Genomic DNA, 7,908 nt, shown 5'->3' on the forward strand with positions numbered 1-7,908 from the left:
CCCCTCTGTTAGGATTTTTAAAAATCCCCAAAACCCGCTGTTTGCCGTTTAGGAACTACCTGACGATAAACGTCCCGGAAACCTAGGTGGAAGAGGATGGGCTCTGTGCTTTTTGCGCACCGGTTTACTCCGGGGAGTTTGAATCACCCCACTGAACCGAAAACACACGAAGTCTTGCTCCACTTCCCGGGGGGCGAGAATCCCACCCAGCACGTTTGCACCCCCTTGGACAGGTGATCCGGGGCAGGTGTTGGGAAAGGAGAAGTGAAGCTGGAATTTTATCCAGGGGTTCGATCTCTCCCAGATGAAGGACGTGTCTTTCCCAGCCTTTGGCGATGCCAGAAATCCCTCGCATCGCTTCGTTTCCATATACGCCCCTTTCCCCCAAACCCTTCACCCCCAGTAAAACGACGTAAGGTTGGGAGGAGGGAGAGGAGCTGGAGGGTGGAGGGGTAGGGGGAAGGTCCCGAAGTCCTGTAGAATCACACTATGGTCGCGAAACGCAAGGAACGGGTATTGTCGGTAGCTCTTTCCTGGATCTGACACTTGGGCAACCGGCACAAGTACCTGTGGCAACTTCGTGTGAGAAAGAACGCGAGTCGGTCGGTGTAAACGGGAGGCGGCACCTCTGGGTTTAGATTCTCTGTGGGGAGGAGGAGAAGGAGGAGGAGGAGGAAAAGGTGGAAGAGAAAAAGGGAGAGGAGGGAGGGAGGTGGAAGAGAAAGAGAAGGAGGGAAGAGAAAGGAGGAGCAGGAGGGAGAGGTGGAAGTGAAAGAGGAAGAGGAGAGAGAGGTGGAAAAGAAAGCAGAGGAGGAGAAGGAGGAGGGAGAGGTGGAAGAGGAAGAGGAGGAGGGAGAAGTGGAAGAGAAAGAGGAAGAGGAGGAGGGAGAGGTGGAAGAGAAAGAGGAGGAGGTGGAAGAGAACGAGGGAGAGGTGGAAGAGAAAGGAGGAGCAGAAGGGAGAGGTGGAAGAGAAAGAGGAGGAAGAGTGGAAGAGAAAGAGGAGGAGGAGGAAGAGGTGGAAGAGAAAGAGGAGGAGGAGGGAGGGGTGGAAGAGGAGGAGGAGGAGGGAGAGGTGGAAGAGAAAGAGGAGGAGGGGAGGAGGGGAGACAAGAGGCGGAGGCTCAGTAACGACACCGTTCCAGTAATCATCGGTTCCCTTCGAGCATTTTTCAGGGTGAATGAAAATACCTTGGGGAAATTCACTGCCCTGGAAATCTTGGTCTAAGGACACGCGAGCGCGCATCCTTCACTGCGCGCCCGCGTGTGTACACACAAACACACAGACACACACCGAGTTCAGACACAGCAGACAACTCTCCCATCGCCCAGTCCAGGCAACCCTTCCGCCACGCCTTTCTCACGCCATGCACACACCCCCCCCACACACACCCACACACACACACTCAGCACTCCAAGAAATCCGAGGCAAAGCAGGTTACTTTATTCACTGCTTATTCAATCGGCGAGGTCCCCAAGACCCATTTTCCGTCTGGAGATTGGGCTCATTGCTTTCGTAATGAACTCGATGCTTTAGGGTATAGGTGAGCGTGGCAGGCAATGGGGGGGGGGGGGGGGGGAAGAATTACGGAGGCGATCGATGTGAGACTGGCTTAAAACTAAATCCCTTCTCTCCAGGGTTCCACTTCCCAAATTCTCGTCAAGTGGGCTGGGCAGGGTTAAGCGGTGGCGGGGAGGGGGCTGAACCTAGATGGGGGGGGGGGGGAGGGAGAGGTAGAGGGGATGGAGACGTCAATCACAGGGAGTTAAAACCCTCTGCCCACGTTTAGACACTTTTTCCTTGCCAAGGGGGCTCGAGAAGCCAAACGCTGGCAAACTCGTTTCTCAGTGTTTTCCTTTTTCATTTCAACTTCAGAGAAAAGATGAGGCTACGGAGGGGCCTGGGGAAGGGGAAGGAAGGGCTCTGCATAGACTTTCTCCTTTTCCCTCCCCTTTCTTCTCGGCCCCCCCCCCCCCCCCACTCCCCTCCAGCCCCAAATGCCCATCTCATTTTTGGATTTTCAAGATGATCTGAAAGATGTCCTCCTCCCCTTTTCCCTTTACACCCCCCCCCCCCCCGGGAAAAGTTTCATCTCTCCAAATGCAAGCTACTTTGGTGGAAGTTTATTAGGGGAGAGGGGCGGAGTCGGAGAAAGGAAGGAAAGAAAAGGAGGGAGGAGGGCAGAGAGGGAAAGTGAGAAGGGACGCAGCAAAGGTCAGACACGATTTCCCATAGCAACTTCACCTTGCATTGAGGTCCTTTCCTCCACCTCCTTCTCCTCCTTCTCCTCCTCTTCCTCCTCAATAATCAATACTCATGTTACCGCCTGGCAAGGGGCTCTCCTGCCCCAGATCTGAAATGCAGAAGAAAAGTTGACAGGCCTCGGCTGTAGTTGCGTTCACCCTTACCGTTCCTTGAAGCACACCCGCACTGGTTTCTACCCTGTGACGATCACACACAGGTTTAGCAGTGAAATGTGCGACACGCTAGAACCCGTTTCCAACCTCCCCTTCTTTCTCCCTGGCCGCCGGCCCGCTGGGCCGAGGGGCGCAGGCCAGTGAGTCTTCCTTCAATCCTATTTATTGAACGCTTACTGTGTGCAGAGCACTCTACTTAGCGCTTGGAGAATACCATGCAGCAAGCAAGAAAGCGACGCTCTGTGGGCCTTAGTGGAAAGAGCCCGGGCTTGGGAGTCAGAGGAAGAGGGCTCTAATCCGGCTCCACCACGTCTGCTGTGTGACCATGGGCGAGTCACTTAACTTCTCTGGGCCTCAGTTCCCTCATCTGGAAAATGGGGGTGAAGACTGTCAACTCCACGTGGTACAACCTCATTAATGTGTATCTATCCCAGGGCTTAGAGCAGTACTTGGCACAGAGTAAGGGCTTAACAAATACCTTTATTATTGTTAATAGTAATATTGCTAACAATATTAATAATATTGTTAATATTGTTATTATTATATTAAGATGTATTCAATCGCATTTATTGAGCGCCTACTGTGTGCAGAGCACTATACTAAGCGCTTAGCACTGTATTAAGATGCGTCTTTGGGCGAGGGACACTGAGGCTGAGGCTCAGGAAGATCGCATCCTCCCCAGCCCGGGCCGGAGGGTCCTGTGCCCTCCCTGTGGCGACTCCTCGGACCCGGGGAGGGGGCAAGAGGGGCGCGGCGAGGGTTGGGATGGGGGGGGGGGGATGAGACCACCTGGCCAACCTGTGCCCTGGCCCCCCGGAGCCGGGCCCTCCTGAGTCCAAATGGGCCGGGTTCAACAAAAGCCTAGTACAGTGCTCTGCACATAATAAACGCTCAATAAATACGATTGAATCTTAATAACAATAATATTATATTGTTAACAATATGAATGAAAAGCCCCCACCGCCCCACCGTCCAGGGCTGGGGAAGGACAGAGGCCTCAATTCGGGGTGCGATTTGGGGGCTTTTCTTTCCCGCCCCTCATTTTGTCAACGTCTCCTCCCGCCTCTCCTCAGGTCCCAAGCAGGTCCTGCTGCTGGAGGGGAAAAAAGAAAAAGCAAAAAAAAAAAAAAAGAAGGAAAAAGACTCCTCCCTCTCTCCCACCAACGAAACTTGGATTGCGCATCTTGGTGGAGGAGACAGGCGATGCCTCCAGAGTAACTCCTAATACCATCCATACAGCTTTAATGCGTTTATAATTCGATAAGTGATTTCAATTTAAAATTGTTAGTAACTAATTTTATGGCTAATTTTTCCACATCAAATATTTAAGCATCAGATTAAGGGAGCCCGTTCCGACACAGGATAATAAGGGGATTTCCCCCCCCACAACCCCCACCCCCACCTCCTCCCCATCTCCCCCTCCAGCCTCACCTCCCTCCCCCTTCCTACCGAGTCGTTTTTCCAAATCCCCAAAAGATGGCAGTCGAAGCTGAGATTCCTCTTTCACTTCGTTTCTGCAGAAGGAGAGAGAAAGGTGGGAGGGGGAGTGGGAAAGAAAGAGAAGGAGAAAGGCGAGGGAGCCGGGGGGGGGGGGGGGGGGGGGAGGAGGGGAGAGGGAGGGAGAGCAGGGAGGACAGACAGCAGGAGGAGGAGGAGGGGAGGAGAAAAAAGAGAGGAAGGCAGAAAAATCTAGTTTTAAACTAATCCTCTAGAGATTTCTAATATCAAACACGGCAGGATCGTGGTGAAATGAATTTCCTGGAAATACTCTGATGGAAGAAAAAGGCCAAACCTGCTTGACTTGGACAAATTCTCTCTGTCTCTCTCTCTGCCCTCCCTTTCACTTCTGAAGAAAAGAAAGGAGAGGAAGGGATAGGATCACTTTGACTCTTTAGAGGGGAAAAAAGGGAAACACACAAACTTCCAAATCTCTAAACAACTTGTCTCCCTTTGGACAGGACCCTGCAGTTTCCACACACACACACACACACAAAAAGGAGGGGTGGGGGAGAAAGGGTGGTAAGGAGTTGGGGAGGGGGAAGGAGGCCTAAAAGGGGAGGATGGAGGGGAAGGCAGATTTTTTTTTCTTCCTCTCCTAGAGCAGATCCAAGCGGATGAATTGCAGACTAGTTGCCAAAACTTTTTTTTTTCCCTTGCTGCTGCTGCTGCTTTTGCTTTGAATGTGGGTAGCTAGGAAACAGCGAGCAGCCTGAGAAGACGGAATTTCCAACGTGTAAAATGTTCTTAACGGAACCATTGAGCGAGTGCAATAAGGCGTGAGGGGGAACTAATCTTCCCATTTAAATGTTTGTGGCAATTTTATCTAAATGAATTTTAATGCTAAACGAGGGTAATTCCCCATTTGTAGCCCGTTTCCTTCTCTTTCCTGTGCTTCTAAAGCCGTCTAACATCACGCAATGAACAATAACAATAAAAATACTGTCAAGGCATATTATTCATTTTGAATGTGTTATAATTACAGCTGATTAAATATCTTGGGATATAATAGTGTTTTTCATTCGAGATGTAAAAAAAAAGTCATATTAGGTAACAGTGTGCTCGACTCTGCTCCACCCCCCACCCCAACCCCAGGTGTCCCCGTGTTGAGAGGAGGGCGTTTTGTTTTTGTCTTTTAAGGAGCATCAGGAACACTCTTTCAGCTTTTCCGTTATTTCCACCCCTCAGAGATGTGTCCTCGACGACCCCGGAGCAGGCTAGGAAATTTGCAGGGGGAATATCTAAAAATGGTCGGCATCAATAAAATAGCCCCATAAAAAGCTGGGGGCAGGGAATAGATGCTGGAGGACACACACACACACACACACACGTGTTCACCCAGAAAGAAAGCAGAAAAGGCAACGGCTTGCTTTATTATTTTCCTTTCTCTAAATCGCTGCCCTCTTTAGCTGCCTTCTAATATTCCCCAATCCTTGCCCTCCATCCTTTTCCTCTCCAATCAACTTTCCTCCCCCATCCGGAGCCACTAATGCACACACAAACACACACACACAACCCCACAGGGTCGACAGGGACGAGAGTTTTCACTCGGGCCGGAGGGGTGGGGCCGAGGAGAAGTGGCCGGTTCGTTTGGAACACGTTTATTATTTAATGGAAAAAGTAAACAAATGGTCGTTAACTGCTAGTAACCACCTATGGGGAGGGAATTCACGTTCTCCAGGAGAGGCTACTCCTAGAGACTCTCAACTGCCCTCCCTTCCCAAGGAGAAGAATAAAAAAGGATCCCTCGGTCTGAGAAAGGTAAAACAAAAAAACAAACACCAAAAAACTCCTTTTCAGTTGGAAAAGATCCCCGGATGGAGAAATAGACTCCAGTAAACAAAAGGTGAGAGTGCGCACAGCTGCTCTAACAGGTAAGTCAGTCAATCAAGCATCACCTAGTAAACCCAACCAACGACTGGTTTCTCTTTTCAAACAGAAAATAGAATCGTTTAGGGCGGGTTTATGGGGTGACATCGACTTGAATGGCAGACTTCTGAGTGGAGCTGCCCTTCCTTCCCAGACTCCATCTTTTGTTTACAGAGCCATCGCTGCTAAAAGGTTTATTTTTTATGAATCTGCCTTAATTAAAATATTTGTATATTTTCCTCAGCCTTGGAAACGCTTTTTATAGCTGCAATTTTATTTAAAGAAAATTACAAGGTATTCCAGCTTAAACATGTCATTTTGTACTATTTAGCTGGCTGCAGAGCAAAAAGTACAGCTGTGCTGGAAAATTGGTTAATAACCAGTTTTCATCCAATGAGAACACAGAACATTTACGAGAATTAGATTTTAGAGTCTATCATCTTCAATTCCCATAGTTAATTTCCTAATAAATGTGCACGACTCATCATAGGTAACATTGTTTCTAATAAACTAAACTTAGTACTTAGATTTACAATAATCATGTATTTGCTTGAATAATTTAATTCAGATATTAGATGAGTCATTTTCTGGATAGGAGACTCGATCTGGTGTCTTTCAGTGAGGGTAGTGTTCTTGGGTGCTAAATTGGCTAATGCTAGAAGCTGACTACCGAGGAAGCTTCAAAAATAATCTCAAGTTGTTGATGATTAGTATTCGTTAGCATTAATAATCATTTACCATGCAATCGGCTTTCGAAGACTATTATAAATTCATTTGGGGGCATTAATGATTAATTTTGAAATTTGGGGCCTCATTTATTGTTAGAGGGTTATTACAAATTTGGGAGTCAGTAAACAAATTTTTCAAGCGAGTCAACATGACAAAAAATAATTTGTTTTTATTTTAGATTCAGATTTCATTACTGCACTCAAACTACTACAACTGGGCTTGAGTTATTATACAATCCAAACTGTTTCAATCAGAAACTCTAAGACTCAGTGTGCAATGATTATTATTAATAATTAGCTCCTTGGTTTCTTGATAGAAAAAGGCTATCAACAAGCATTTGTTTAACCACAACAAAAGTATAATTAGCTTATCCCACTTAGTAAATCTGTATGCATGCCAACTCATACCAAACTGCTACTTTTACAAAAAATTGCAATAATACAGTTCATTTTTCCAGTCCTTTTTGCACAAAATTTATTTACAATGTATACATAAATGCTCCAAGATGGGACTATGGAAAAATGCACACGACTGATGCTTTGCTCAGAAATAAAGTCAACATATTAAAAATAAATCTTCAGTTCATGTATTTTGAGCTGCATAAAACAGGAAGTGATGTATAAGGTGGTGGTTGTTGCATGGGGACAATGATGCTCTGATGTGACAATTAGGCTTCAAAACACACTGCCTTTTGGTTTCCATGCCTCCTCCTACCAGTCTCCTTAAGACACTGCCTGCAACAGCTGATTAATCATTGTTGATGACTGCAGTTTTTCCCATCCTTCCCGATTTACATCTGTTCAGGCCAATTCAAATATGGTGAGTAAATGAATTAGACATGCAAATTCAGGCCCCAGGCTAGGAAGAGAGAGATGGGGGGGGGAGAAATGGGAGGGGAACAGTCATGGGGAGGGAGAGAGGTAGAGAGAGAGAGTGTAAGGGGGGGGAGAGAGAGAGGGAGAGAGAGAGGGAGAAATAGAAAGGGGATGGGAGAGAAGGGAGAGCAAAAGACAGAGGGGGGAGAGACAGGCCAGAAAGATGAGCAAGAGAGCGTGCATGGCTGAAATCCTAGGATAGAAGAAAGATTCTTCTGCCTGACATAATTATTTTAATGCTCTAAAAATCCTGCAAATCAGCCCTTTCCGTCATTTGCAGGATAACTGTAAGGCTTTTTAATGTAAGGAGGCTTCTGGAGGAAGTGAAGAGCTATGGAAACAACACACATAGTGTGGAAAAATTTCACATTTTTTTTAAAAAATCTATAAGAAACAACGTAATATGGAATAACAGTATAATAGCATTTACAATATTTCACTCTTTGTTCTCTTAATGTCCTATATAGTTATTTAGCATGTCCCCAAAGTTGACTTCAGTTGGTGTTTCTGCTTTCTAAGGG

General features: G+C 47.1%; 1 protein-coding gene and 1 long non-coding RNA gene across 3 annotated transcripts in view; one reads left to right on the forward strand and one right to left on the reverse strand.

The window, feature by feature from the left end:
• Positions 1-7,195: 7,195 nt before the first annotated feature.
• LOC114814198 overlaps positions 7,196-7,908 on the forward strand; it is a 4,960-nt gene continuing 4,247 nt past the window's right edge. The window contains exon 1 of the long non-coding RNA XR_003761945.2: positions 7,196-7,331. This is a non-coding gene — a long non-coding RNA (uncharacterized LOC114814198). The remainder of the gene's footprint in view (positions 7,332-7,908) is intronic.
• MEIS1 (Meis homeobox 1) overlaps positions 7,487-7,908 on the reverse strand; it is a 144,100-nt gene continuing 143,678 nt past the window's right edge. For both annotated transcript variants that reach the window (XM_029071680.2, XM_029071681.2), the window contains exon 12: positions 7,487-7,908. This exon is cut by the window's right edge and continues 409 nt beyond it. The gene's annotated coding sequence lies outside the window, so the exon portion shown is untranslated.

The sequence above is a fragment of the Ornithorhynchus anatinus genome, chromosome 9, assembly GCF_004115215.2.
Source record: "Ornithorhynchus anatinus isolate Pmale09 chromosome 9, mOrnAna1.pri.v4, whole genome shotgun sequence".
Classification (NCBI taxonomy): domain Eukaryota; kingdom Metazoa; phylum Chordata; class Mammalia; order Monotremata; family Ornithorhynchidae; genus Ornithorhynchus; species Ornithorhynchus anatinus.